This window comes from Panicum virgatum, chromosome 3K (assembly GCF_016808335.1).
Source record: "Panicum virgatum strain AP13 chromosome 3K, P.virgatum_v5, whole genome shotgun sequence".
In the NCBI taxonomy this organism is placed as follows: Eukaryota; Viridiplantae; Streptophyta; class Magnoliopsida; order Poales; family Poaceae; genus Panicum; species Panicum virgatum.
The window spans coordinates 7,692,977-7,716,945 of NC_053138.1; the positions used below are offsets into that span (position 1 = coordinate 7,692,977).

Below are 23,969 nucleotides of genomic sequence, written 5' to 3' on the forward strand. Positions count from 1 at the left end.
CGTGACCCTTGGGACACGTCTACCCTTGGATGTCCCGTAAGGCGAGTGTACGGGAAGTGAATACGTTGTTATGACGTATGCAGCGCTGCCCATTCAGCGTCAAACGTTTGGGTTCCGTCTCTATAGTGGACGGTAATGTATGGGTGAATATGTGGGAAACTGCATATGCGTTACCCGTGTGGCGTAGGACACATGGGGGCCGTTCGTGTGTGCTGGCACGAGGGGTCCAGAAATGGATAATTATATCTTTCTTGTGGTCTTGGTTTGTTTGCAGGAACATTAACTTCGTTAAGCGCGTTATGAAATCCTTGATCGTAGGAACGACTAATATATATAGGGAGAGTACGTAATTGTGCCACTAGTCGTATTCGTATACCATATTTGGTACTTGCATGGGTGAGAAACGATAGAACGTGCATGCATCTGGCATATTTGAGTTGGTTGATCGCTTTGTTGTTTGTGGTTGCGTCTCTTCAAAAATTTTATTTTGATCGCTTCGTAGATAATAGTTGTGCAACCCCGAGTTACCAATCTGTGGTTCAAGTGAGTAGATGCAGTTTCAACCGAAGCAAGTCGGTTTATTTATTTATTTTTCCTTGGTGAACCATATCGCAAGGGAAATGATTCATGCCGTGTGTTCATATTAGATATGCACATTCTTTAATTGCATGAATTGGTCCTGATAGCGGAATGGCTAACCAAGGGGTGGTTATTTTGCAGATGGGTGATAACCACGCTGCCAACCATGGAAATGAGAATCACGGAGCACAGCCACAACCACTTCCCTCCTTGGCTCAGGCTATTGCAGCTCTTATCGCTGACCGCAATGAGCAGACCGAGTTGATGAGGCAATTAGTGCAAAACAATGCCGGCAGAGGTCGACAAGCACCACCAGCAGAAACTGACTATGTCGGTTTTCTGGCCACCCAACCACCTCTGTTCCACAAGACAGATGATCCACTCGAAGCCGATGCATGGATTCGCACCATTGAGGACAAGTTCAGTATCCTCAATTGCACAAAAGTAGACAAGGCCGCCTTTGCAGCACAACAACTGAGAGGCCCAGCGAAGATATGGTGGGTTAATCACAAGTCTCTACTCCCCGCTGGTGCGCGGCTCACTTGGAATGAGTTTGTGGCAGCATTCAAGGCCCATCATATTCCTACTAGTCTGATGAGAAGGAAGATGGCATAGTTCCTAGAATTGAAGCAAGGAAACAATATTGTTCTTCAATATGCTCAAACCTTCAACCAGTTAGCTCAGTATGGCGGATTTCATGTGGATAGTGATGAAAAGAAGCAGGATTGCTTCAGGAGGGGACTGAATACCAAGCTGCAGGACAAACTAGCTCTAACAACCTGTGCCAACTTTACCGAGCTAGTTAATAAGGCTATTACTCAAGAAGATGCTACCTTAGCTCATAAGGCAGACAAAAAGAGGAAGGCACCTGTTGGATCTTCCAGCAGTGCGCCCCACAATTACAAGCTAGTACAAACAGGAAGTCAGCGGGCTCCAAGTCGTCCACCGCAGCAGGGCCGTTGGGTCGCTAGGCCGCCACAGCAGCAGCCGTGGGTACCACGTCTCCCAGCGCCACAGCAAGGGCAGAGACCTCCCGCTTCGCAGTTTGTACGCCCCAGCAACTATCCTTGTTATAACTGCGGGCTTCTTGGGCATTTTGCACGTGATTGTACCATGCCACGCAGACAAGTCAATTACCAACCTCCTACATCAATTTCAATTTCTAGTACCCAAGATAATAAGAAAAAGACTGTACCTGCAAGGACCGGTCGTGTGAACTACATTGCACTGGAGAATGTTATTGAGGGCACTCAAGTGATGACGGGTATGTTTTCCGTTAACCAGCGCCCTGTTGTTGTGTTATTTGATTCCGGAGCATCTCATACATTTATCAGCGAAGCGTGCGTAGCACGGCTCAACTTACAAGTAACCCACATGAAAAGACCATATATTATTCATGCACCGGGTGCACCGTTAAAAACCGGTCAATCTGTTCCGGGTGTATCCCTTGACTTAGGTGGGAAAGTTTTCCAGACCGATTTCATTGTTCTTCCAAACCAAGGAATAGATATCATTCTTGGAATGAATTGGATGGAGGAACATCGTGTTATCCTTGATACTTCATCTCGCATTGTCCGAATCAATTCTTCCACACATGGCAATTTGAATATTCATCTTTCCCAGCGTGAAATTCCAACCACTATCATATACCATCTTGAGGGGAAGATTCTAGAAGTAATTCCGGTGGTTTGTGAATACCCCGATGTGTTTCCGGAGGACTTGCCAGGCATGCCTCCTGATCGGGATATTGAGTTTGTCATTGAGTTACAGCCCGGCACAGCGCCCATATCTCGAAGACCATACAGAATGACTCCAAGTGAGTTAGCTGAGTTGAAAGTTCAGTTGCAAGAGTTATTAGATAAGGGTTTTATCCGACCCAGTACTTCACCATGGGGTTGTCCAGCCTTGTTCGTGAAAAAGAAGGATCATGGGTTAAGATTGTGTGTGGACTATCGACCTTTGAATGCGGTCACCATTAAAAACAAATATCCTCTTCCTCGCATTGATATTCTCTTTGATCAATTAGCCGGTGCCAAGTTCTTCTCGAAAATAGATCTTCGATCTGGTTATCATCAAATCAAAATCCGGCCATCAGATATACCAAAAACAGCATTCTCCACTCGTTATGGTCTTTATGAGTATTTGGTTATGTCTTTTGGATTAACCAATGCTCCAGCCTACTTCATGTATCTCATGAATTCGGTGTTCATGCCAGAGCTGGATAAATTCGTCGTGGTATTCATCGATGATATCTTAATCTATTCCAAGACGGAAGAAGAACATGCTCAGTATCTTCATATAGTACTCCAACGTCTCAGGGAACATCAGCTATATGCTAAGCTCAGTAAGTGCGAATTTTGGCTAAAGGAAGTTCCATTTCTAGGTCATGTTATTACGACTGAGGGTATTTCTGTTGATCCCAGTAAAGTATAGGATGTACTGAACTGGAAGGCTCCAACCTCAGTGGCTGAAATCCGAAGTTTCTTAGGGTTAGCGGGTTATTATCGTCGGTTCATACCGGAATTTTCCAGAATTGCTAAACCTATGACCGAACTTCTCAAGAAAGGTACCAAATTCTATTGGAGTGACCAATGTGAGACAGCTTTCCGGAAGTTAAGAACTCTACTTACTTCAGCACCAATCTTAGCTCAACCAGATACTACAAAGCCATTCGATGTTTATTGTGATGCTTCGGGCACCGGAATTGGCTGTGTTCTGATGCAAGAGAATCGGGTGATTGCTTATGCTTCTCGATCACTCAAGCGTCACGAAGAGAACTATCCCACACATGATCTGGAATTAGCAGCTGTAGTCCATGCTTTGAAGATCTGGCGACATTATCTTCTGGGCACGAAGTGTAACATTTATACAGATCACAAGAGCCTCAAATATCTTTTCACCCAATCTGATCTGAACATGCGTCAACGACGATGGCTCGAGTTGATTAAGGATTATGAGCTCGAAGTGCACTACCATCCAGGAAAAGCAAATGTGGTTGCTGATGCGTTAAGTCGCAAGGCCCACTGTCATTGCCTCTCTGCTATACCCCTGAGTGAGTTTCTCTGTTTTGAGATGGAAAAGCTAAACTTGAGCATTGTACCCCATGGCACATTGGCTCATCTAGAACTTACTCCTACCCTTCGTGATCTGATCATTGAAGCCCAAAAGAAAGATAAAGGAGTAAAGGAAATTCAAAGAAGATTATCAGAAGGAGATCCAAAAGTAAACTGTTTTCACCAAGATAGTGAGAATGTGTTATGGTTCAAGAACCGAATAGTGGTACCTAAGGATTTTGAACTCCGAAAGCAAATTCTTGATGAAGCTCATACTTCCCGACTATCTATCCATCCTGGTAGCAACAAGATGTACCAGGACCTGAAACAACGATTTTGGTGGACTCGGATGAAAAGAGAGGTCGCTAAATATGTGTCCGAGTGTGACATCTGTCGCAGAGTTAAAGCTAGTCATCTCAAGCCAGCAGGAACCCTGCAGCCTTTGAGTATTCCTGAATGGAAATGGGAAGATATTAGTATGGACTTTATAGTTGGGTTACCTCGGACCCAAAAAGGTTACGACTCGATTTGGGTTGTGGTTGATAGACTAACCAAGTCAGCACATTTTATTCCAGTCAGTACTCGTTATTCCACAAAAAGATATGCTGAGTTATACGTTGAGCGTATCTTATGCCTGCATGGTATACCCAAGACTATCATCTCTGATCGTGGAAGCCAATTCACAGCTCGCTTTTGGGAACAATTGCATACTTGCTTAGGAACTCGTGTGATTCGCAGCTCTGCTTACCACCCTCAAACAGATGGCCAAACAGAAAGAATCAATCAGATTTTAGAAGATATGCTTCGTGCTTGTGTTCTAGCCTATCCACATAAATGGGATCAATGTTTGCCATTAGCGGAGTTTTCTTATAACAATAGCTATCAAGAGAGCATCAAAATGGCACCATTTGAAGCCTTGTACGGTCGTCGATGTCGAACACCTTTGAATTGGTCTGAAGCAGGTGAAAGGACTATCTTTGGTCCCGACATGGTTCAAGAAGCCGAGGAACAAGTCCGCCATATTCAAGAAAATTTGAAAATCGCACAGTCTCGGCAGAAGAGCTACGCTGACAAAAGGACTGATCCACTCGTCTTTAAAGTTGGTGACCATGTATACTTAAAAGTATCACCTTGGATGGGCGTTCAAAGATTTGGAGTAAAAGGAAAATTAGCACCCCGCTACATTGGTCCATATCCAATTGTGGAGACATGTGGCCCTGTACCTTACCGGTTGGATCTTCCAGCAAAATTTTCAGCAATTCATAACACTTTTCATGTATCACAACTCAAGAAGTGTCTTAGAGTTCCGACTGAAGCTATTGATAGTGACTCAATTCAGTTACAGTCTGATCTCACTTATCCTGAGCATCCTATCAAGATTATTGATCGCAAGGATCGGATTACTCATCGCACAACTAATCGATTCTACAAAGTTCAATGGAGTAATCACTCCGAAGAAGAAGCTACTTGGGAGAAAGAAGAATTTCTGAGATCCAAGTATCCGGACTTTTTAAATGCTCATCAAGGTACTTCTCACTTACCCATCTCACCTTATACATTTCCTTGTGCTTGAATCTCGGGACGAGATTCCTTTAAGGGGGGAAGGCTGTAACACCCCAGTGTTAATCAAGGTGTTAATCATGGGTTAACCCGCTAATTATGTACTTAAGCTCATCGTTAGCGTTAATCGAGTTCTCACGGTAAATATCGTTTAGCCAAGTTCGACCCAGTTTTTCTCTGTGATCCGAGCTTCAAATCAACTTTCGCCCAAAGCAAAAGTTGTAGCTCTTATCGTTCTCTACAACTTCTATTTTGGCCAAATTTCATGTTCCAATGTAAAATTTGGAGCTTTGGAGGGTCAAAGTCAGCTAAAAAACCACTCAAGTTCGGTCAACGGTGCCTCCCCTGTTTTGCTCAGTCACCGCCGGCCATCGACGTTGGCGTCGCCACGCGTCGGATGTCGTCGAACCTCGCCCACCGCGCTTGCGTGCCCGTCCTTATCCCTCTCCCAGAGCCGTGTCCGTTTTCCCCTTTCGTTCCCCTTCCTCGCGACGCGAGCAGAGCCGACCAACCCTAGCCCCGCTGCTCGCCGTCGCCGGAGCTGTGCTGGCCGCCCACCGCCATTTCCTCGCGCCTCGACCTCCCTCGACCTTCCTCGCCTTGCCCAGCACGCACGCCATCCCGTTCCCGAGCTCGTTCGAGCCAACCCTAGGCCGAATCAGCGCCTGCACCGCGTCCGCCATTGCTGCTCCGTGCTGAAGCTATGCCTCGCCGTCGAGCTCCACCTTCCGATCTCCCTCCGCTCAAATTGAGTCGCCGGTGAGCTTCTCCGCGCGCCCCTCTTCCTTCCCAACCCTATCCTCGCTCGATTCCGCGGCCGCCGGCGCTGGACCGCCGCCGCGCCGCCGTGGTCGCCATGGCGCCGCCGCTGCGCCCGCTGCGGGCCGCTTCTGTGCAGCCTAGCGCGGCGCCGCCTAGCGCATGGGGTTCGCCTGGGCCACTAGCCGCGCACGCGCCCCGCCTCCGCCGCCGGCCGGCCACGGCTGGACCGGACCGCCGCATCGCCGCGCGCGCCCCTGCGCTGCCGCCGCCGTCGCCTCGCAGGTGCCCCGCGCCGTCGCCCCGGCCCTGCGAGCGCCCTTGCCCCGCTCCGCCGGCCGCCCTGGCCGCGGGCCCGCACCGCCGCACCGCCGCCCGGAGCCCGCCCGCGGAGACCGCCGCCGCCGCCGAGCCTGGTGGTTGCCACGGCCATGGCGTGCGGGCGAGCAGAGAGCAAAGCAGGGAAGGGGCGCCCCCCCCCCCTTTTTCTCTCTTTGAGCCACTGACGGGTGGGACCCGCGGGTCAGAGAGAGAAGGGGGGGATTAGGGATGGTTTTGTTTTCTTTATTGTATATTTTAGGCTGGTATTTCATAAATTCTTAGTAAATACAGAAAAATCCTAAAAATGCAAATCCAATTTTGTTAAGTTTATAAAATCGAGATCTTTAGAAGAAAAATACCCATGCAGGTCAAATGTCAGTTTTAGCCCTGCCAAATTTTTTTTACTTTGTGTTTGAGCTTGTCTATTTTATTTCTGCAGTTCTGTTGATCTAAAATTTCTGAAAATATTTCATTAGCTTCATCTTATCATGTGTAGTCCACTGAAAAAGTTCCAGGTGCATAACCTATGTGCATGTTTGTGGATCTTTTGTTGTTTGACTATCTTCTTTTACTCGCATTGTATTGCCTCCTGAGTGCCTTGCACCGTTGTAACTCCTGCATGGCATCTTTTTATACGTGTAGACGTCACGAACGAAGCGGTTTACGAGCTGGTTGCTGAGCCGATCCAGGAGCCGCAAGCGGGAGAACAGCAGGAGGACGCAGTCGAGCACGCTCCTGAAGAAATCGTTAACCCCGCTGACTTGCAAGGCAAGCCCCGGAGCATATCCCTTATTTTAATTACTCCATGTTATACTTAAAGTATTGTGCATACACGTTCAAGAAATTGATTGGAACCATAGATGCATAATCTTGATTACCCAGTGTCCCTACTAGTGTAGGTATCGCTAGCACTGCTATGCTTAAGTAAACTCGGTAGAAGACGGGTGATTTCCTGTCACCCGCGAGATATAGGGTTGTTACTTCAGGCAGTGTTTTGAGAAATAATGCAATGAGAAGGAAATTGGAGACCGGGCGGAGGGAAAGTTGGACAGGATTGTTGAGTAAAGAAAGTTGAGTCTCCGCCTGTGTCGATTGAGGACCGTTCCATTGTTGGCCCTTTGACTGAGGATTGAACAGTACTAACCACATGCCGGAAGTAGGAGGTAGTCGAAACCGGTAAGCTAATTACCTTAATTGCGTCGGAATCTGGGTCTCGACCTACGGTGCTGGGTAGGGTTGACGGATGGTGAAGTCGCCCACGGGTTCACTGGGTGTTCGCACGTGCGGGGCTCATCATCCGGGTATTTGCGGGCTTGACTCAGACTTCGGGGTAATTATGGGAACAGTTGACGTGTGTGGCCCGACGGGGTTTTCACGTGTCGTGTGAGTTAGGTCCACCTTGCAAGGTTAAATCGGATCGATTCGCCGTGACTCGCGGATATGAGAGCCTTGGTCAATGCGTCGCATCGTAGTAAGGATTGAAAGGACAGAAAGAGAAAAGTTGGACTTTTGTTGATATTCTTGAAAAGATAATTTGATTAACCATGTGTGCTCTAGAGAATTAGGCAAACCTAGTTTCTAGCAATCAACACAATTGGAATTAAAATATGGAAAGTAAGGATACAGTTTTAGTAGCTTTTCAGCAAAATAACCCAGAGCCAAAGAGCTGTGCATGTCTAGATAATGGGCTAAGTATACCCATAGACGGGTAAGCCTTGCTGAGTATTAGAATACTCAGGGTTTGGTTGTAACCCTTCTGAGCAGGCTATCTTCCGGAAGACTTCGAGGGAATCGGTGCCTCCTGGATTGGTCAGTCTCTTCCTCCAGGTTGGACGGTCGAGTGGGTTCCGTCTTCGACGTTATCTACCGTACGGTATTTTGAAGCTTGTTTCAAACGGTTTGTATTTTCCGCTGCGTTTAAACTCTGTATTCGAAATGTAACTTTGGCTTGTAAAACTTTATTGTAAATTAATTTTGAAGACTTTTGTTTAACTCTGGTTGTAAGTCAAGTTTGAAAACCTTGGTTGCTTGTAATCACCTGTGCTCGTCTTTTGGCGAGAGTTCCTGTACAATCGATCCTGGTTAAAGCAGGCAGTCTGAGTGTACTGGTGAAGTGCATTATCGGAGGATTAAGTTAAATGGTTAATTAGTGCACTTGATCGGTATTATCGGAGGATTAAGTTAAATGGTTAATTAGTGCACTTCATCCGACGTCGTTAAGGTCTTCAAATCGGCCCCACAAGGTGTTGCTGTCCTGAACTCCGAAAATATTTCGAGATTTGGTTGGAGCTTGGATTGGCCTTGAGATAAATCTTCTATAACTCCATCTTCCTTGTCCTCAAGCAATCCTTAGCTTCCGGGACCACATCTCGGCTAATATTTGCTTCCATTATCTGTAACTTAGCACAAACAAGCTCCAAAGAATATTAATCTAAAAATAATTGACACAACAGACTTACCTTTAACACCATAGTTACTCCATCATAATAGTTGTAGAAATATATATATATATATATAGGAGAAACTATGTCTAATAGCAATTAAACTAAACTGAAATAAAAAGCACAAAATAAAAGATAAAAGCTAAATTAAGAAAAACGAAAAAACAAAATCTAATGACAGCAAGATTAATCTAATACTATGAATAAAAATAAGAACGAACGACGAACACAAGAACACAATTAGAGAATAAGAAAGTAACTAGAGCATGCTAAACAATTAAACACAAACTAACTAATTAAAACATAACTAGAAAAACTAATTAGCACACAATTAGAAAACACAAACTAAACAAAAGACAAAATTAAAATAAAAACATAAACTCAAATTAATTAGGACTTGATTAATTAGTTCCCCGGCAACGGCGCCAGAAAAGCTTGTTGACGTCATTTAAGCACGGCAAACCTTATACTGCAAGCGACAGTATCGTGTGTAGCTTTTCCCCACGATGAGCATCATGGGTTTTGTCAATCCAAGAAACGAACTAATTAAAAAACTAAATAACAAGAGTTTATGTAAACTAAAGATATAAAGATAAAGATCTAATCTACTTCTAATCTAGCTCTAAACTATATCTAATCTAAATCTACTATTGTACTAATACTTATAAGATAAACAATTAGAACAGAACTAGAGCACTAATTAAGGGGTATTAACTAGGGTCTAATCAAGCTCTAATTGGATCCAAAACATGCATGATATGGGCGCCACAAATAGATAAGAGCAACGAGATAACTAGTAGCTCAAGGTAAACAAGCATGTTCAAGCATATTCATCATAGCATAACTTAGATCTAGATCAAGCAATCTAATCCCCTATATCGGCTTAACCTTTCTCCGGCTCCGCTGTCACCGGGCAAACTATGTAATCGACGAAAAGCTTTCAACAGGCACGTAGAGAAACAATGCACACCCCTCTACCTATTATGGTCTAATAACATAATTAGAGCAACTAGAACCTCTAATCACCATGATTACAAGACTAGCAACTTCAACTATACTATTAGTAAACTAGATCAAAGATCAAGATCAAGAACACTAGATGAATAACACCCTTAATGACATGATCTAATTAACAAGCATCTAGACATAAAGCTAATTACAGCTAGAACATGCATAATTAGAACAAGAACATGATAATTAGACAAGAACAATACTTCATTAATAAATTGTATCATACTTACAACCATGATCATACCTTCCCTTGATGATACAATTAGACCTCTAGAGCTAGGTAATTAGAGCACCATGCAAGGCTTCTAATTACCTCTAGGAATTAGAAGAACTCTAATCCTAAACTAGAAACTCGACCCTCAGCTCTCATCTAGTTGTTGTCCCTCTACATCGTGTCGCCTTGATAATGATACGGATGAATTGGATGGTCTTCGGGGCCTCCCGGGGGTTTGTATTTATAGTCCGGAGATGCCTTGGGGCGCCCTCCACCTTCCATGGAGTTGGAGTTGGAGTAGGACTCTTTTTTATCCCGAAATCAGACTTTCCAGATTTCTGCACCTTCCGTATTTCGACAATAACTCTATCATCCGGAGTCCAAATAATGCAAAATCGGACTCTAAATTGTAGAACTCGAAAAGATATACAACTTTGTCAACTGGACCTTCTTCATTTGACATCGTTTAGGTCTCCGAATTGGGCCCACAAGGTGCCGCTGTCCTGGATTCCGAGAATTAATTTGGGATTGGATAGATCTCGTGATAAACCTTCCTTATCTTCAATTCCTTCGTCCCTAAGTCATCCATATCTCCTTGGAATCTTCTGGAAGAGGCGTGTAGAAAGGGGAACTCGAGGCGGCGGCGTAGGAGGGGCGGTCGGCCGACCGAGGGGGGTAGGGTCGGCCGTCCCCCTGCCTTCCTTCAGCCGGTCATTTCCATATTTCGTGGGGACGTTGCTTGCCGCCTAAGAAATACTTGTTGGAGGGTTCTCGGACTCTTGGGGTTCTGAAATATTTGATATTTTCCGAGATTTGATGGAATCTTCTAGTCTTGACTTGATTGGAAGTATTCCCCTTGGATAATCTTCTATATTCCAGTAGCTCTTGGTATCTCCATGAAGCTTCTGATCTTGGAAAGCCTTGACTAACACAGCGGCACCATGAGTCACTCAAGCCTTTCCTTAATCATCATCTTTATGAAAATGCCATCTTTGAAGGTCTTTAATACTCGAGGTGGATTATGATGAAAATTGCGAAAAATTGTCCTAAAACCTGTAATAAATAGAAATACAATTTCTCCAAGGCAATATTGCAAAATCCATAATAATCGGTGATAAATCGTTAGTGAAAGACATAGTTGACGCATTAAATAAGTGAAAATCAATATAAAATGATATAAAATATTCGTCTTTAAGCAGCGTCAACAGGAACGATGTACGGTCCGTCGTACACGCCGGACGACAGCGGCTGAGAGCGCGAAGGAAGGAAGGAGCGGACAAGTTACACACGACGGACGATCCGTCGTTACACGACGGACAACAAGGACCGATAGATGTCCAAGACAGCGGGCGAAGCAAGTCTACACGCCGGATGGTTCGGTGTGCAAAGCCGGACGGTCCGTCGTTCACAACGAGCGTCTGACAAGTCCAACGGTCAACTCCAACGGCTAGTTTGGGGGCGGCACTTAACACATGCCGGACGGTCCGTTGTTCACTGCAAATGTGCAGTTTTCCCCCAACGGCTATATTTCGAGGTGTGGCCTATATATACCCCCATGGCCGGCCTCCATTGTGTGCTTGGACACACTAGAGCTCATTGCTGTGCTGATGCACCATCCCCTTGGTTCCAAGCACCCCTAGCCTCATATTCCACATCGCAATACACATCAAAGCTAGGAAAGAACCTCCCCATAGCATTCTAGAGCCTTAGTGCATTAGAGTGTGTGTTGTAACACACATCCACTCACCGAGACCTGCTTGTCTCTTGTTGATCCTTGCTCGAGAGCACGAAGACTTGTAGGTGTGCGGTTTGATAATCTCGCGAGATCCTCCGAGTTGTGGAGGGGTCGCCACCATACTTGTGAGAGGGAGGGAGGCCCTCGGCGATTTGTCCAAAGCTCTACACTACTGGAAGCGGCCCAGGAAGACGCGGCCCAAGGCTTTGGGTGGCTAGGCGGTTCCCGGACGCAAAGTTGATCCTTGGTTAAGGTCCTTGTCCTCGAAAGGACAAGGTTGTCTTGATCTCCATTGGAGGTTCAAATCACGGGGCCCTCGAGAGGGACTTGTATAATGTGGGCTAGTGGGGAGGTTGATTGCTTCCTCGATACCACGGGATAAATCCACCGTGTCATCTACTCCGGGAGTTTGCCTCTCCTGACCCTCTCTTTACTCTACGCATTTACATTCCGTGCTCTCATACTTGCAATTGATTGTATGCTTGTCTAGAGTAGAAATATTCTAGAGTTGCTATTAGGTTGCTTGTATGCTCTTGGTAGAGTAGACACACTTAGCAAAACTGTCATTGCACCATTCATATCATGTTTAGATTTTGCTTAGTGTGACATTAGTGAGAATTTGGGTAGTCCTTAGGGAAGTGAAAATTTAAATAACTCCTAATTCACCCCTCCTCTTAGGCGTCCGTTCCACTTTCAATGTTTCTACCGAGTGAGTCACGAACAGACCGTAGACTACTCGAACGTCTCGATAGCATGCAGCTTGAGCTCTGTGCCTCGTTGGTGCGATAATCCTCGTACCACCTCCCCTTGCCCGAGAGGGGCGGCTGGAGTCCGGAAGCTCCTATCTATCTACCGGAAGATGGATTAGCTTGCCATCTAAAAAGCCCATTAAGGTCCAACAACCCATATAGAATGAATGTTGAATTAGTTTAAGAGAAATGTTGAATCAGTTTAGAGGGGATGTTGAAATCAGTTTAGGCAGAATATTGAATCTGCTTAGAGGGGATGTTGAATCAGTGAGTGGGGAATGTTGAATCAGTGAACGGGGAATGTTGAAGCCCCTAGGCGGCGCTCTACACTCGGGCGGCAGCTGGCGCTGCCCCACCCCGGCGCCCCTCCTCGGCTCTCCTTGCTCAGCAGCGGTGTGTGGCGGCAGTCCCAGTGCTCGGCGGAGGTGGCGTAGCCCCGGCACTTGGCGGAGGCGGCGCGGCCCTGGCACACAGCGGAGGCGGCGCGGCATTGTGCGCGCGGCAGGGCCAGGCGACGCGGAGGCGGCGGCGGCTCTGTAGCGAAATCCTGTCACAACAATTCGACTAAAAACTACACAAGAAATTAAAACATTGTAATTCTACTGCTACATATCTTAACACCGGCTAGCCATTATCCTATTAGTTAGCCAACCCAGCTAACAACATCTAACAAAATGGCCAATATAACCCTCTGACCTTATTTTATCCTTTATATCCTCTTCTCAGCCTCTCTGAAGGTGTGGGGAGGGATCTATGTACATTTAGTAGCCCCATCCACCTATTAGTCAATTTGTTAGCTACTCCCCCGTCCCAAAATAGTGTTCTTCTTACACTTACAATTGTATGTGTAAGAAGAATACTATTTTGGGACAGAGGGAGTATTGAATTCAAACATCCTCCAACTAATAGCTAGCTAGCTAATTTAGCCATGAGCTATAGCCAGCTAATAACTATTACTAGTTGCTAATGGAGGAACTGAATAAGTCATCATAGGAAGAAGAAATAAAGAAGGAACTGAATAAGTCTCATAGCAAGAAGAAATAAAGAGGGGGGGGGTACAAATAGTAATATGTATGAGTGATATATACTATGCATATACACCAACCTTGTAATCGGTTGATGCGTTATTGATCGATCTATCACTTCGGAGCTAGCAAGGAATTGAAGCACACAACATATCATATTTATACTAGAAATGCTAGCGGCGTTGCCGCGTATGCCAGTGTGTGGGCTGCTTGCACTGCAGATGGCCTCCTGATTTTGCGTATGGTACGGTGAGTTGAGGTAGCGATGAGTCGGATGAGTATTTCAGCTTCTTATCCGTTGATTTTAAGATCTCTTGCATGTGTTGATAATTTATTTTTGTAGTGAACTTTGAGATTATAATTATTATTTACAACTTTGATGCTACGTAAACTAATATATAGGGTATAGTTAGGTTATGCAGGTAGGTCTATAATATTTTTTAGGCAGCATAGGTAAGGCAAATGCGTTGATTTGTTGTTTTCACGTTGGTGTCATGATTTGCGGCCTGTTTTTGCATTTGGTATATATTTGAACTTCGTATTGTCATGGTAAGATTAGCTACAGAGTAGTAGATAATCTATTAGTAATATATGAGATTATTGTGAGCTATGTAAACTAATATACCTTTGAAGCCAATTCCCGAGCCATCTGCTGCAAATTGGACATCTTTTTTGTACTCGGAGAGCTTCAACTCTAGTTCTGCAATATCAGGCCTACAAAACAAGAATCCAACTAAAGATATAGAATACATGAGGTAATTTAACATCTTCGTTATGTGGAAACCACAGGGTAGCAACTAGCAAGAAAGGTCCAGACCAGGGGAGCAATTCTGAATACGCCTGACATCTTAAGCAATAAACAATAGTACATTTGGAAATCTCCGTTGCTTTCTTCTCCCTCATCTCTCTCTGAGCTACCGCTCCTCTCTCTCCCGCTGCGCCTCGTGTCGCCCGTCGTCTCCAACCGTGAGCCAGCAGCCGTGCCTCGGCCTCGTCCTGTGTCGCACTCTCCGAGCTTGGCCGCCTCCTCGCCACGCCCTTCCTCCCCTACTGCGTCGTGTCGTCCTCACCGGGCGCGGCCGCCTGCACGCCGTGCCGTCCTCGCTGGCCGCGGGTGCGCCGTCCTCGCCGGCCGCGGGTGCGCCGTCCTCGCCGCGCTAGCCCACCTCCCCGCCTTTGTGCCGGCCGCGGCCACTTCCACGACGCCGGCAGACACTCCGTCCGCGCCGGCTCGGCATTGCTAAGCGGCGGCCGGCCTCGAGCTCGGCCCATGGCGACGGTAGCTGGATCTGGCGGCCTCGACGTCCGGCTAGGGGCGGTGGCGGTGCCTCCCGCGACGGAAACGGAGCTGCGGCGCCCAGCACTCCGCCCTCTCCTGCTCCCTCCTCCAGTGCCCTCCCATGGTGGCAGCGCAGTGGGGAGACTGCGGGCCTGGCCAGATCCGGCGGCCTCGAGCTCGGCCCGTGGCGGCAGCAGCCGAATCTGACGGCCTGGACGTCCGGCTAGGACGGTGGCGGCGCCGTCCTCGAGCTTCGTCGCGGCCTGATTTGGCGCTCCCTCCTCCCCCCTTCTTGACCGGCGGCCATGGTGGGTGCCCGCGCAGGGCCATGGCGGGGAGCAGATTCCCGGCAAGCGGCGCAGTGGAGCGGCGGCTGCAGCTCTTACAGGCGCGGTGGCGGAGCAGGAGCGGGGGCGGCCGGCGAAGCCGAAGAGGGACTGCGGGTTGATTTTGCATTAGCAGAAGGGTTTTTTTTAAAAAATATAGGATTTGCACGATCTTGGCCGTCCGTGTGCCGGATCGGACGGCCGGGGAAAAGCGGGTGATGTGGCCACGCTGGCCGGCCACCTTTTGTTGCAAGAATCGTATTGTAAGATGTGACCGGTTGATCTTGGTACAGAACAAAACCCACAAATAAATTTAATTTCTTGGATCCAGCCTATCAAATATATATATGAGTATCTTGTATATATGTGCGTGTCCACCACAGCAGCAGAGGGCCGGTGCTCCCTGCACCGTGACGAACAACACATTGATTAACCAAAATAAGCTCTGCTCGCTCGTTAGTCCCTCCCATCGATCCTCCGGCCTGTCTACTACGTAGTGTGTACGATTGACGAAGGCGACGCGTGAGTACACAATTTAGCCACATGCGAAGAAAGGGTATTGGCAGGCAGGTCATTTCATGCGTAACCATCATCGTACAGCCATGTAGGGCCTTTGAGGCGCCCATCTCCAACTAACTTAATTTGCATTGCATATATTTCTGCTGGTCGATTCACCCATCCGGCCATTCCAGTCTTCCATGTTCCATCCGGGTGTCTAGTTTACGTCAACCGCACGGAGGAATTCCGTGCGGTCGATTTTCCGACCGTTGGTTTTTTCTATTTTTAGTAATTTTTTTGTCGTTTTCTGATTTTGGAAATTTTTTTGTAAGAGAAATTTTGGAGAGAGAAAATTTTTTGGCGAAAAATTTTGGAGACAAAAAAAAATTCAAGCAAAAAAAGGAGAGCAGAAAAAAATTTCAAAGAAAAAAAATTTGGAGAGCAAAAAAATTCAAGAATTTTTTTTTGTATCATTAAAAAATATTCATCCGAAAAAAATCAAAAGGAATTCAAAAAAAAATTGTTGAAAATTTATTGCAAAAAAAACTGGATCTGGCGCGACGGCGGGCGGCGGCGCCTCCTCCCCACCCCGCCGCCTCCCCTCCACGCCGCTGGCCCGGCACCGCGCCTCGGTCCCTGCCGCGCCACGTCAACCCCTCCCCTCCTTGCCGCCGGACCGCCGCGCCTCCCCCTCCCCGCCGCTGGCCATGGTAAGCAGAGAGAGGCCCGCTATGCCTCCCCCACTCCCCCGCCGCCGGCCATGGAGCAGAGGGGGGCCCGCCGCGCCTCCCATCCCCCGCCGCCGGCCATGGAGCAGAGAGAGGCCCCGCGCGCCTCCCCTCCCCCGCGCCGGCACGGAGCAGAGGGACCCCGCCCGCCTCTCCATCCCCGCCGCCGGCCATGGAGCGAGAAAAAGGGAGGGGGAGGAGGCCGGCTGGCCATGGAGCAGAGGAAGGGAGGGAGAGGGAGAGAGAGGGAAGGGGGAGGCAGAGGGGAAGGGTGTGGGGAGTAGGACGGCCGGCCATGGAGGAGAGGAAGGGATGGGGAGGAGGACGGACGGCCAGGTCGGGCGGCTAGATCTGGGAAGAGAGGGAAGAGAGAGGAAAAAGAGAAGAGGAAGGGGAAAGGTGCGGGGATGGGGAAGGAAAAAGAAATCGACCGTAAGTTGCTGTAGTTACGGTCAACCTTAAACTCAGCATCGCGGTTCCATCCCATCCAGATGGATCCATATCGGACACAACGAGAGGTAATATATAGTACACAAGTAAGCGCACGTGGAGTAAGTAGTTCACGCACGTTCCATCAGGAGACAAGTGGTGTGGATGAACATATATATAATCTCTCTTTGATATTTAAGAAAACAAGAAAATATATTTCAAAAATCGTTGTCCACGCATGTATGCATCTCTTTGATATTTAAGAAAACAAGAAAATATATTTTAAAAATCATTGTCCACGCATGTACTTAAGAATTAGTTTGTGCTACGAGATGGATGACCCAATATAGCTATACCTAGCCCCCAATGCAATACAAAGAGAGAATTGAATTGTTGGAATTAATAATTGCTGTGCTGTACTACGTGTTTATTTAGGCAACAACAGAAGATATGGCTCAGGTTGTAACGTAACTAACTTCCACAGTAAATGACTCATCTCAGCTTGATGCATATATATATGGTATGCTACTGAATAATATTTGTTTTGTTGTTATGTTGTTGTACCTGTTGTCTTTTTATAGTTTAGTCGTTGTAATTTTTTTCCTTCTTAATAAAAAAACACGCGTGCTCGTCGGTTCTAAACATACCATCATAGCAAGTACTCTGATCCGATTCCTTTGGCAATCATGCATGCATGCATGTTAGCTGATCGCCTCTCTATATATGATGCCGACAAACTTGCATGAAATTTAGCCATGTGCACACCTGCCGGTCCGGCCGCCTAGCGCGCGTCCTTCAATTCCCAATGCTCGGTACTGTATGTCTATGAAATTGTATTTTGGTGGCCAACAACCCATCTGTGTTGTTCGATCACATCCGGGTCCGGCACACACTCTGCCTCTACTTCTATATAAACGCCTCCCAAGATAAGTAGATTAGTAGACCCAAAAATCTTGAGATTGACGAACCGAGAGCATAATTAGCCGAAGATACAAGCACATGCATGTCCTAAGTCGCAAACTCAAGCCTAGTTGGTGGGGTACAAGAAACTTAACCGACTGATCGATCGAGCTATCCAATATACAATAATGTTTTCTACTTAAGAACTGGGAAATACATAGTATTACAGAATTTGTCCATAATGCAATATAATTATATTTTTATCCGTTTTGTATTTCGTTTATTTACAAATTACACAAGGATCGAAGACATTAATAAGGGCATGTTTAAATCCACCACTGCTAACTAGCTATCAGCTAGCCAGCTAGCTAGCTAATACTCCCTCCATACCTATAAAACTTGAAGTTTTGGACAAGATTTGGGTCAAACATTGAAAATATAAATCATCAATAACTTTTAAGTTGTTGAGTTTGCAAATGTGAAAATTATATGAATAGATTTATTTTAAAAAATACTTTCATAAAAGTATATATATCACTTTTGCATAAATATTTTTATAAAAAACAAAATGTCAAAGTTGTGTTTTGGAGACCGTGTCGCTGTCCTAAACGTCAAGTTTTATGGGTACAGAGGGTGTAATAATAATCAACTGGTTGGGTATTACCTACAGGTGTTTAGATCCGGCCAATAGCTCATAGTTTGGCTAAAAATTAGCTGAGATTGGGGGGGGGGGGGGGTTAATATAGAGTGCCTCGTGACTAAAAGGCTGGTAAAAGAAGAGCGAAAAGATAGTGGGTAAAATGGTGAACTATTCAGCACATGTTAGATGTTCTGAATTTAATCTAACCAGGCCTTAAATGAGGTGGACATACCGAATCAAAAGCGTCGACAGATGCTAGCTGTACTAACTGTACAACAAGCTAGCTAGGTGCATTAATAATCGGTCGGGTTAAATATATAGTCCCATATATGATAGCCTATTTGGTGGACGCTTAATCTGCACTTAATTATTATCAGTTACATGACGCTTTCAACATTGCTGGGTAGCTAGATTTTCCTGTCACGCACGGCTACAGAAAATTTCGACATCGGATCGGAGTACTATACAGAATTCATTATCTTGCGTTGAATGTTCAGCCAATCGGCTGCTGGTACCCAACAACCCATTGGACGCGAATGACAAGTAATCGAAATAGTGTCGCATTCCCAAGCTTTGGACCACAAGACGCAAGTTGCATTGCTGCTGGAAGCGAACAAGTCCACCACACCAGGAAGGAGGGTCCATCCATCGATGATGTAGAAACCTAATAATTCAGTGATCGAACATATATTTAGCACCATAACAACCAAACATATACATATGTACTTCACAATTTATATAGTTTGCTGCAAAACTCAAAAAGGGACTGCTCCTTTTTTTTCTCATTCGGCATATTGATATATTTCTTAATTGCCCCTGAAAATTTTCAATCGCCGCCGAAATTAACAAACTCCGCAAAAAAGTTGCTGAATTTTGTTAAGTGTTCGCCAAGATATAAGATTTTCTAAATATTTTATATCAATACAAATGATTAGCATGATTCATATATGGCTGAAAGTGTACATCTATTCGGTAGAAGAATGTAGCAATAAAAAGATGAGCCTGAGTAATATATATGTTTAACATAAAGCATATGTATATATTTCTAACCACCGAAATTGAATTTCTCTGAAACTTTGATCCATGCTTAATGGCTTGTTCTTTAGTGACCAAACCATTATATATTCTTTATCGTACGCAAAGTCTTTTGTTTTAACAAATAGTAGTAGTTGTTATGGAATAGATAAATTGCTTATTGGAAAAAATTATATGAACAAGTAGAGTTGGGAAAGGAGAGAGGGGCCGGAAAAGAACCTACGGAGGTAGTAGCATATAATTTGGCATATGAAGATATATGATATATGATATGATGTTGATCCATATCCATACATCCTAGGAGACCACGGCATAAGTAGTAAGCAAGTGCTTCAAAATCAAAGCATATAGGCCAACTTCTAAAGGCATCACCTTTTGCAGCAAACGAGCCGCGATAGGGTGTGAGTGATTCCTAGCCCCCCACATATCCAATATGGTAGTAGAAGTACCATCGAACCCCCACATCCCTCCTCTCAGAACCCTACCACGTACGCATTGAGATTTCTCCTGTATGTTTTGGGCGCCTGTACCTATTGTTGCTACTAGCTAGAATTGCACACACGTACATATGTACCCTGCAATAATTTGAGTACACGAAAACTATTATATATATATATATATATATATATATATATATATATATATATATGGAGCCTTTATTAATCAGTAGCTAGGTATATGTATTTATATATGTGGTAAGGATTATTAAGGATAGAGCCAGAGGCATACACATAACACATATATAGTACACACACGCTTGTAGCAGCATCTATCGTCTTTGCAAGTAGTGGTAATAGTCATCAAGCAAGTTATATAGAAAATATAGGTGGTCTCTAGCTACAAAAGCTAATAAGCATATATAGTAGTATAGTGTGTGCGCGTGTCTCTGCTGGTGCTCGCGCTCGCGCGTAAGTCGTCCATGGCCGTCCACCACCATCCTCACCTCCTCGACTTCTCATCGGCTCCTCCGAACGCGGTGGCGGAGGCTCCCCCGCCGCCCTCCTTCGAAGACCACGGGCAGCAGCTCCTCGCGCTCCACGGCACCGACATGCTGATGACGACCGTACCTCACCGTGTCCTCGTCGACGACGACACGGCGGCCGCATGGCCGCCGCCGGTCTCCCTCTCCCTGTACAACAACTACAACACGGCAGCAGCGGCGACGTCGCTTTTCGTCGGCCATCACCAGCAGCAGACGTCGTTGGCGCCTAATCATCATCACCAGCTGCATCATCAGCCGTTGCAGCAGCAGGTACGGAGGATGAGCTCAACAAGGTACCTAGGCCCTGTGCAGGAGCTGCTCAGCGAGTTCTGCAGCCTTGAAGGGGACCTGCTGCTGCACGCCGCCGCCATGAACGGGAACGGCAGGCAGAGAGATCCGAACGCGGAGCCGTCGCCGTCGTCGTCCTCCTCTGCAGGTGGTGGCCTCTGCCTCTGGGGGCATCCCTCGTCTCTGATGAGCACCACCATGGATCTATTGGAGCTTGAGAGGAGGAAGACCAGGCTCTTATCCATGGTTGAAGAGGTAGGTACTAGTGGTTGGGTTGTGTGCATCAGTGCATGGTCTTTCTTTTCTAGTAACTTTTATTTGTTTACAGGGGTGCAGCAATTCCTCTATGCAGTTGCAGTGCAACTAATCTTTAGCTTACCATATACTCACTGTATAAGTAGTACTCCGTTAGCACTGCATGCACGAATAATGCATTATTTTCTTTTCGTTTCCAGCTACGACTGTAGCTTTTGAGATATAGTATAGCCTTTTCTATGTTAATCACTGTTTGCGGCCTTTTGATGATGAGTTCTTGGTCACAACTCTTGTTACGTGTTCCTGGAAATAAAGGAATCCACACACATGCATGTCGACATTGGCAATAATAGTGGAGGATGGAGGGCTCGCTTAGGTAGTGACCCTCTGCCACATATACAATATGCCGCAGTACTACTACTTTACAAACTTCATTCTCTCCTAACTTACATCGCCTTTTCTGCTTTTCATCACCATATCCATATAGATGAGGCAAGCATGCATGGCATCTCTCTATCTACTCAAGACAAGACTAATACTAGCTTCTACTTCTACTGCTACAGTAATTTTTATGCATGCCTAATAATTAAATCCAGTAGTAATTGATTACCATAGTATATATACCCTCCATTTCTTTTTATACGACGTCAAGTAGTACAATTTAGTACTGACCAACGTCATATATATATAAATGAAAACGGAGTAGTATTTTCTTACACGCTAATAATATAGTAAACCCAAAAAAATCCATGTCTTGGTTTTTCCAAATAAATCCTTAACACACACACAAATTTTCTTCTTTCTGATCGATTAATTTTCTATGTACACACACAACACGTGCGTAAACAGGTGGACCGTCGGTACCGTCGGTACCGTGAGCAGATTCGGTCGGTGGAGGCGGCGCGGCGCAGGTGTACACGAGGCTGGCGCTGCGTGCCATGTCGCGGCACTTCCGCTGCCTGCGGGACGCCGTGCTGGCGCAGCTGCGCGCGGTGAGGAAGGCCTGCATGGGGGGAGACGATAGGGACGGCGGCGGCGGGCCGTCGCCGGCGGCGGGCGCCACCAAGGGGGACACGCCGAGGCTCAAGGTGCTGGACCAGTGCCTCAGGCAGCAGCGCGCGTTCCAGCAGCCCCCCGGCAGCACCATCGAGAGCTACCCATGGCGGCCGCAGCGAGGACTGCCGGAGCGCGCCGTCGCCGTCCTCCGCGCATGGCTATTCGAGCACTTCCTCCACCCGTACGTCGTCCAATCCATCATCGTCCACTCGATTATATTCGTCCATCCATCACCGTATCAAACACGTATATTATGATCGATATTATTGGTCAACTGCAGGTATCCAAATGATGTGGACAAGCACATTCTGGCGCGCCAGACAGGGTTATCAAGAAGCTAGGTAGGTATTCTTCTCCCTCGACTCTGCTTCCTTTATTTGCTACAAGCAGTAGCTAGCTAGTGCGTGGTAACAGTTCGTCAGTTACACAAGCAATCAGAGCTAACCAGACATGTGCTTCACACCCTTGATTGGCTTGTTAGATAGCTAGCACTGTACATCCAGCCACCACCTGTATCTCTGTCTGCCTCTTTTATGAACGTGTTGACTATATATCTACGATCGAGTTTACTCCACATCTTTAATTATTAAAATAATTGATAGGGCCAGTCAGTTATATATATAGGAGTAGAGATTACTAGTATGTAATAATCAAGTATCTTCTTCTGTTTCAATCACAAGATTAAAATCACATTTTGTTCGTTAGGTTTCCAATTGGTTCATCAACGCGAGGGTGCGGCTGTGGAAGCCCATGATAGAGGACATGTACACGGAAGAAGAGAAGCTGCAATCAGCAGAGGCGAGCCAAAACAACCCAAGCGGCGGCGGAGGCGGTGGAACAGTCGTCAAACCTGAGCATCATCACAACACGACGACGACGGCACTGACAGCCATAGGAGCAGGAGGAGGAGATCAAAGTCACTTCCGATCAGCTGCTGCTAGCGCTGGGAACAACCCTAGCAACTCCATGCTGGTCTCGTCGTCCATCGTGACCGACGGCGACCATCTGTTCAGCAGCTGCTATCCACCAGCAAGCATCCATCATGGGAGTCATCGTCACGGCGCTGCAGTGTCGCTTACTCTAGGGCTCCAGCAGCAGCAGCAACCGTTTATCGCGTCGGGGGAGGCGACGATGATGCACCAGAGATCGCTCATGATTCATGGCGATGGCGAGGAAGAGCCCGTGCTGCCGTATAGAGACCTCATGGGCTCTCAGTTGCTCCATGATTTGACAGGGTAGCTACACAATAAGCTTAAGAGGTAGTACTAAGGCTCTGATCATTACAGGAGAGGTAAAATCCATTTCTTGAGCAAAGCTGATGTGTGCTTCAGATCCTATATATAGTATACATTTATTTAAGAGTTCAATTCAGATCTTATATAGTACAACAACTCCTATTTTAGAGCGAGCTAGCTAGTTTCATTGCAAGTAGTATGTGCATACTCTCTGCTCATACAAGTGAACAACTACAGATTACAGCATGAAGAAACGCATGTTGCATAGGAATTTCATTTTTCTGTCGTCATCAATTCACCTGTGAGATCGATCGATCGATTTTAATTGATAAAAGGAATATATTGTGCCAAATTGAGCTTGTTTTCCCGGATGAGGGAGTATTATATATCTAGTAATATTATTGATGGTTTTGTCCTTTCACATGATTTTGCTGAGCTCATTTCGCTTACCAAATACTACCTCTATTCTCCTTTATTTCACGCGGTTGACTTCTTTTTTAAGACTTTAATTACTCGTTTTATTCAAAAAAAAATATGTAAACATTTAAAAGTACAATGCATGCTCAAATAATCTTAATGATAAAATAAATAACAAAAAATAGATTATAACTTGTGATTTTTTGAACAGGAAGAAGATCGATTACGTTTTGAAAAAAAACCTGAGGGAGTATTTTGTTTTTCAATATTTTTGTGGGTCACTACAGGTAAAATGGATACTCATTACTAGAATGCATTATTTCCATGCAACTCCAATGTCTAGCCATGGCCATAAGATCTAATATGTTCTCTAGAAAAAAATCACAATGTTTTCTTGAAAATTACGCACTCCGTCATTATGAAAGATAATTTAAATTAACCTTACAAATTTGCA

The 23,969-nt window shown here is 45.8% G+C and overlaps 1 pseudogene; it reads left to right on the forward strand.

The window, feature by feature from the left end:
- Nucleotides 1-20,020: 20,020 nt before the first annotated feature.
- On the forward strand, nt 20,021-23,482 carry LOC120697256 (annotated as a pseudogene).
- Nucleotides 23,483-23,969: the final 487 nt, after the last annotated feature.